This window comes from Dama dama, chromosome X, assembly GCF_033118175.1.
Source record: "Dama dama isolate Ldn47 chromosome X, ASM3311817v1, whole genome shotgun sequence".
Taxonomy (NCBI): Eukaryota; Metazoa; Chordata; class Mammalia; order Artiodactyla; family Cervidae; genus Dama; species Dama dama.
In genome coordinates, this window is record NC_083714.1 from 89,659,452 (window position 1) to 89,666,813 (window position 7,362).

The window sequence follows — 7,362 nt, forward strand, 5'->3', positions numbered from 1 at the left end:
TCTGATGTGGAACAGCTCCCCAGCAGGCCTCCTCCCACTCCCTTAACCCCTACCACCCCCCCCCCCCACCCCCAGAGAGAGGGCAAAAACAGAACATGAGAAGTCCTTTAATCAAACAATGCTGTGACACTGGGTTAGAGAGGGGGCAAAACAAGGGGCAGAGGATGCCCTGGTGGAAGCAGAGCAAGAGGCAATGTTGGCCACAGCTCGTCAGCCCTGGAGGTAACAGCTGCTCCTCTTGCAGGAAGATACTGGGCTCAACCTGTAAAACAGCAGAGTCAGGGAAGAGCCTCTGGCCAGGGCCAGCCCACAGCCCTGCTCAACAGACAATGTTGTGGGAAGGGGTATGGAGTGTGTAACACTCACTTCAAACAATCTGGAACTTGTCAGCCAGGTACTGCATGGTGGCTGCAACAGGGAAAGGCATAAACAGGTGCTCCAGATAGATGAACATAGAAGCCTGTCCCCCTGTCCCCATGGGGAACCACCTAGCCTTGCAACCTGAAACCCACATACCCCCAACCCTGACGCAAAGAGCTCTGGGCCTGATCACTCCCCACTACCGGAATTAAATGTGGAGCCATTTCCTAAAAGGAAACATAATGTACCAGCAGCTCTCAAGCTCGGGGCCATGCCCAAACCATTCAAAAATTGTCTCGCAAACAATCCAACAAGACCCTTAGGGGCCACACCAGATCAACAGGGCATCTCTACAAGTCCTATCAGAAGGAGCTCTCTAGGACTCGTCTGGCTGGCAGAGTGTGCATGCAGTCCACACAGTACTTTGCTACTTATCCGCACGCCCAGCTGAACATGCACCACACGCTCCAGGGACTGGCTTCATAGGTTCTCCTCCCCACAGGAATGCTGATCGCTACAAGGCCCCCCGCACCTGCAGCCCACCCCACCCCAAGTGCCCACCCCGCTTCTTCACTAAGAACCCACTGCTCTCTGTCCCTGGTTCCTCATACCAAGTTGCTCCTTAAGGTCGGCTATTTCTCTCTGTAGCACCAGACACTAGGCCAGCAGATATAGGAGGAAGAGAAATGGTTAGTATACACCCACCTCCCCTCTCCTCCTCCTCTCCTCTCCCCTGGGCCCTTCATCCCAAAGCCAGGTGTCTAGACTGGCAAGGGAAAGACTTTCCTCAGTGGAAAGAAGGTGGGTTCCCTCCCTGTGGTGTGGGATGGGGACGGGTGGGTGTGGCCCACGAATATCAGTTGCACTTGGACCCAGATCCCACCATGGGGTTTGGGTGTGCATTTCTAGGAACCAGAAGAAGCAATCCCCTAGGACAGCCCTGCCTTCCGCGCGGCTGCTGTGCCTCCTTGGTCTTAAGGGGTGGTCAGTTGGTTCCTGGTCACCTGACAGGGAAAGGACACACAATCCAGCTTCCCAGGTTCCCAGTGTGGTGGAAAGGGCCAAGCTGGGTCTAACGTGAGGTGAGGCAGTACCACCCTCTGCTAGCATCAAACCTCCCCTGCTCTGCCCGGCAGGCAGCCCAAACCTTCTCTCTGGGCCTGACCCTCCTATTCCTTAGGGGCAGCCATTTCACCACGATAGTCACCAAAGACTGTGGTTCTGGGTTTGAGCTTCCCAGAGCGGCAGCCACAGCCAGCACCTGGGAGAGCAATGTGGGCAAAAAGCACTTCACAGAAAAGGCTATTAGCCTGCAGGTCTACACCCAGAGTAGCTGTTGGGGCACTGCCACCGATCACCCCTGCCAAACAAATTCCACACAGGTGATGGGGCCAGGTCCAACCCTGTTGACACCCTGTTTCTCATGGGAGAAGCGGCTTGAGAGCAAGGCTGAGCCCCCAGGAGAAAGAGAGAGTCAGAGACAGAGGTTTCTGCCCTCACCCCTGGCCTCCACCCCCCATATCAAAACCCAGGACACTCAACTGAGGGGCCAGGCCCTCTGGGCATGACTTCTCCCTTGTTCATGGCCACGGGCTCTGAGTTTCCTGAATCCTGTGCACCTCTGATGTTGAGGTAGGCACTGCTGGGTTTTCCATGATGCATCCATGGACAAGATGACCATGGCCTGTCAGTAGTCAGCTAAAAACAGATTTCTCACTGATCTGGAGTACGGATGTGTGTGTGTGCGCGCGTGTGTGTGTGCCAATGAATTTATATGTCTACGTCTGTGTGTGTGAGAACTCTTGTGATTCAAGAACGAGCTGAAGCAGGGAACTGGAAAGAGAATTGAAAGGCTGATCTCTTTAGCACATTCTCTGTCAGTCAGCCCCAGGCCAGCAGGCAGAGCTGAGCTGGGGACAACAGTGTGGCACTGAGAAAGCATGGGGCCCCTGCAAGGAAGGTTTGGGGAACAGCTAGGAAGTAGGATTCAGGAAAATGATGCATCTAAACACCAAAGGTCTGTGAAGCTTTTAAGGGGTCCCCTCAAATCAATTCAGCTACCAGCTCTCCCTTCTATTATAGCCCCAGCCTCGTGGAGGAGACTAGAAACAGGCCAAGGGTGGAGAACTGAGCCCAGGACACCCAAAGTGCTACCTTAACGTTTGTCCCTAGTGAAAGGACCCCAATCTGGCATCCTAACCACCCAGTGACCGAGGGCCACCCAATGAAGACCCCTGAGGGATAGAGAGAGGGAGCACGGGGTGAAGACCTGTGTCCTGGGGAGGGTGGGATGGGGAAGAGTGGGGGCCTGGCCTACTCACTTAGCCCTTTGTGAATGGGTCTCTATTTGGGTCATTCTCTTCTCCCGACACCGCCATTGCTGCCATTGACTCCCGGGCCCACCTAGCCATGGATTTCTTCCCAGCGCCGGTGTGCTTGGATTCTTCACCTCCCCAAGGGATCAAGGCATACTACTTGGACCTCCTGAGCAGTGGGACGCTGGAGATTGGGGGAAGGTGGCCAGTTCCAGCGGAGTGGCTGAGATTCCCTGCCCCCAGGAAGGGAAGGTTCTCCTCATGGCAGGTTTAGAGACGTCCCCAAGGGATTTCTTCTCCTGGACCCCCTTCCTCCTAGGAGTGGGCCGCAGTCCGCTGCCTGTAGAGGCAGCTGCAGTAACTGATGCTACTGCTACTCCCGGGTAGCTGGGCAGGCTGCCCCCCTTCCCCCAGAGCACGCTCTGCATTTTCGTAGGGGGAGAGGTGTCCTCCTGCTCTGCATCGCCCTGCCTGCCCTGCCTTTCCACAACTGAAATTCATCCTTGCGGAGCCGAGGACAGGCAAGTGCCTGGCACATTAAGGCGATTCACCCTGCCTTGGACATGCAAGCGTCTGGGTGTGTTCCTGGGGTCCTCGGGGCTGTTGAGCTTGGCCTGGCCTCCGTCTTTGGGATAAATGCTCACCCTCATCCACTCTATCTCACCAAACTCATAAGAGGACTCGGGTCGGACAGCAGCCCAGCTGGGCTTTCTGAGGGGGACCACTGATGATCCACAGCCACATTCAACCTATTCTTAGTGCCTCTCTTAGGGTTCCCCCAGACCCAGCACGCCTTGGGCCCACCGACCCGGAGAGGGATGGCCTCAGCCTGTGCGGCTTCCCCACACCTCTGGGCGGCCCTGCATCGACGGCAGGGACACGCCTCGAGGTCCCTAAGGCAGACACTTCGCCAACCACGTAGCTCTCCTGGGACAGGTATCTGCCGGTGACCAGCACATCCAGGTCGTCCAGCTGCTGCAGTATGGCCACCACTGACTCGTCAGCCAGCTGCAGGGCGTCCCCCTGGTGGTCGGCTGGGAAGCCAGGCCGGCCTTTGTGGCCCCACAGCACCGGCCCTCCGGCTTCCAGCATCTCCCGCTCTGACTCGAAGCCCTCAGGGTCTGGGAAGCCATCCCCACCCTCACCCTCGCCGCTTCGCATGCTCGCGGATCAGGGCCGGGGCCGGGGCCGGGTCCCCGCAGGGCTGCGGAGCCGGCCTCAAGGCCGCTGTTCTGCTCTCCGAGCTCTGAGCCGAAACCCGCTCCCAAAACAGACACCTCATCATCTGGGGAGCTCATGTCGCGATCTGGGTGGCCACCGGACCTGTGGCGACGATGATTTATCAACCGGGTCACGGTGGCAGCGGTGGTGGCGTTCAGGGCAGGTGAGGTGGGAGGCATCTGGAGCTCACCATCAAGCACCAGCCGCACCACACGCAGGAGATGGCCGCAAATGACAGGAGGCTTTCAGTGTGCCAGAGCTGCCTCCTCCTCATTGGTCCGGTTCCTGCCAACCAGCACGCCTTGTTTGGCCGTCCCCTCGAGGTGTAACCAATGGGTTCGAGGGCCTCCTCTGGTTTGCTGCCAAGCCCAAGGGCCATCCCGGCAGCTGGCGAGTTGGTGGGTGAAGGTGAGGCTGTGAGTATACCTCTGTCAAACCTCTCGTTCCATCTCCTCCTATTCCACTTGCCCTTTCCGGTTAGAGTCACAGCCCTGAGCCCTGACTGTATACAAAATGGGTGGAGCGGGAGGCAGGAGGGTAGTGAGGGCGCTGGTCTCCTGGGAGGTGAGGATGAAACGTCAGGCTGGAGGCGCTGGGCGCCTAGCACGTGCTGAAAGCACTTGCCAGCCTCCCTTCCACCACAAGTCTTATGACCCAATGGGAGAATGGGCAGAGGAATCCCGCACTCAGTGATCAGTGGTCAGCGTACTTCTCCGTAAGTGGCCAGAGGACAAAGGGATTGTAGTTTTGTTCTGTAACATCTCTGCCTCAACTGCTCCATCAAATGTTCTTGGCAGGCAGATTTGGGGGACAGACTGGGGTTGACCTTGCTCCCTCAGCTCTTTCTCCAATCTGGGGAAATTGAAAGAAGAGAGAATCTCAGTGTCCAGTTACACTCGCAAAGGTGTTCACAACTGCTGATTCTTGAGATGTAAACTAAAACAACTAATCAGGTTTCACACACTAGGAAGACAACCTTCCAAGAGATTAACCATTCTGAGAGTGGGAGAAGTTAGGAGCAAACCCCTGTGCCGGTGGTGCAAAAAATCTATTTCGGAGGTAATTTGGCAGAATGTATTAAAAGCAACTTATACAGCAGGGACCCTGTGCCTGGCACTCAATGCTTCCTTGTGACACTCCTAGGACTATAGTACCAGTGATTACCAGACTCTTACAGGTGAGGAAACAGGTACTGAGCGCTTCAGTCACTGAACCAAAGTCATTTGGCCTGTGCAGATCAGTGGTAGCATTAAAACCAAGCAATCTGACTCCAGAGCCCTTGCTTTGATCCAAATATCTTAAAACTAAGAAAAAAAAAAAAAAAGCTCCTTTTGTTCTCTTCCAGCAAGTCTGCTACCTGGCACACCCTCTATAAGTGAGGGTGTATTTCTAAGATCTCTATGTTACTCCATTGGTCTATTTGTTAATATGGCAGTACCACACGGTTTTGATTACTGTAGCTTTGTAATATATTGAAATCAGGAAGTGTGAGTTCTCTACTTTTTTCTTTTTCCAAATTGTATTGCCTATTAAAGATCTCTTTAGATTCTATTTAAATTTTAGGATGAAGTTTTCTTTTTTGTAAAACATGCCATTGGGATTTTGATAGGGTTTTCTGTGTGTAGATCAGTCTGGGTAGTAGTGTGTTGGAAGAACAGGTCCAATGGAGTGTGTGTGTGTGTGTGTGTGTGTGTGTGTGTGTGTGAAAAAGAATTGACTCATTCAATTATAGAGGCTGGTAAGTCCCAAGATCTAGAGGGTGAGTTGGCAAGCTGGAGACCCAGAAGAACCAGTGATTTAGCTCTAGTCCAGGTTAAAAGGCCTAAGAACCAAACCAAAAGAGCTGATATTTCAGTTTGGGTCTAAAGGCAGTAAAGGAAGCTGATGTCCCAGTCCAAAGGCTTTCATACAGGAGGAATTCTCTTACATGAGGAAAAGTTTGCCTTTTTTGTTTTATTGAGACTATCAACTGATTAGGTAAAGCCCACCACATTATCAGGGGGAAATCTGTTTTATCCAGTTGACTGATTTAGATGTTAATCTCATGGAAAAGCACCCTACAGAAACACCCAGAATAATGTTTGACTAAATATCTAGGCACTCTGTGGACCAGTCAAGCTGACATAATTAACCATCTCAGATAGCATGGACCTCTTAACAATATTTCGTATTCCAGTCTGTGTAGATAGATGTCTTTCCATTTATTTGTGTTTCCATTTATTTGTATTTCTTTTTAATTTCTTTCAGCAATGATTTGTAGTTTGTAGTGTACAAGTCTTTTGACTCCTTGCTTGAGTTTATTCCTCAGTATTTTATTCTTTTTTGATGCTAATGTCAATGGAATTGTTCTCTTAATTTCCTTTTCAAATTGTTCTTTGTTAGTGTGTAGTGATAAAACTGAATTTTGTTTCTTGATTTTGTGTCCTGGAACTTTGTTGAATTTGTTTATTAGTTCTCCCAGTTGTGTGTGTGTGTGTGTGAGTGTGCGTGTGTGTAATCTTTTGGGTTTTCCACGTACAAAATCATGCTATCTGCAAACGGAGATACTTTTACTTCTTTCTGATTTGGATGCCTTTAATTTCTTCTCCTTTCTTAAGTGCTCTGGCTATGACTTCCAGTATGTTAAATAGTAATGGTGAGAGTGGGCTTCCTTGTCTTGTTCCTTACCTTAGAAGAAGAACTTTCAGTTTTTCACCACTGAGTATGATGTTCATTGTGGATTTTACTTATTTGGCTTTTATTATGTTGAGGTAATTTCTTCCTACTCCTAGTTCTTTGAGTGTTTTTATCATGAAAGAGTGTTGAATTTTTATGCCTCTATAGGGATGATGATGTGATTTTTGTCCTTCATTCATGTTAATGTGTTTTATTGCATTGATTAATTTTTGTATGTTAAACTATCCTTGCATCCAAGGGATAAATCCCATTTGACCGTGGCACATAGTCCTTCTAATATGCTGTTGAGTTCGTTTTGCTAGTATTTTGTTGAGGATTTTTGCATCTGCATTCATCTGGGAAACTGGCCTGTAATATTCTTTTCTTTTGGTGCCTTTGATATCAGGGTAAAATGAGTTTGAAAGTGTTACTTTCCTTCAACTTTTTTGGGACAGTTTGAGAAATATTGGTATTAATTCCTTAAATGTGTGGTGGAGTTCTCCATTGAAACTCTCTGTTCCTGGTTTTTTTGTGTGTGGGGGGGGGAGTTAGTGATTACTGATTCAATCTCATTATTGGTCTATCAGGTGTTCTATTTCTCCTTGATTCTGTTCTGGTAGATTGTGTGTTTCTAGGGATTGGTTCACTTCTTCTAGATTGTCCAGTTACTTCCCAAACAATGGTTCATAATGTCCTCTTATAATCCTGTTTGTTTCTGGGGCATTGGTTGTAATATCCCATCTTTTATTTCTGATTTTAGTTATTTTCATCTTTTTCTCTTAATGTATCTAAGTATTTGTCAGTTTTCTTG

General features: G+C 50.2%; 1 pseudogene; it reads right to left on the minus strand.

Annotated features, from left to right (window-relative positions):
• Positions 1-367: 367 nt before the first annotated feature.
• LOC133052391 (uncharacterized protein CXorf49 homolog) lies at positions 368-3,973 on the minus strand (annotated as a pseudogene).
• Between the last annotated feature and the right edge of the window lie 3,389 nt (positions 3,974-7,362).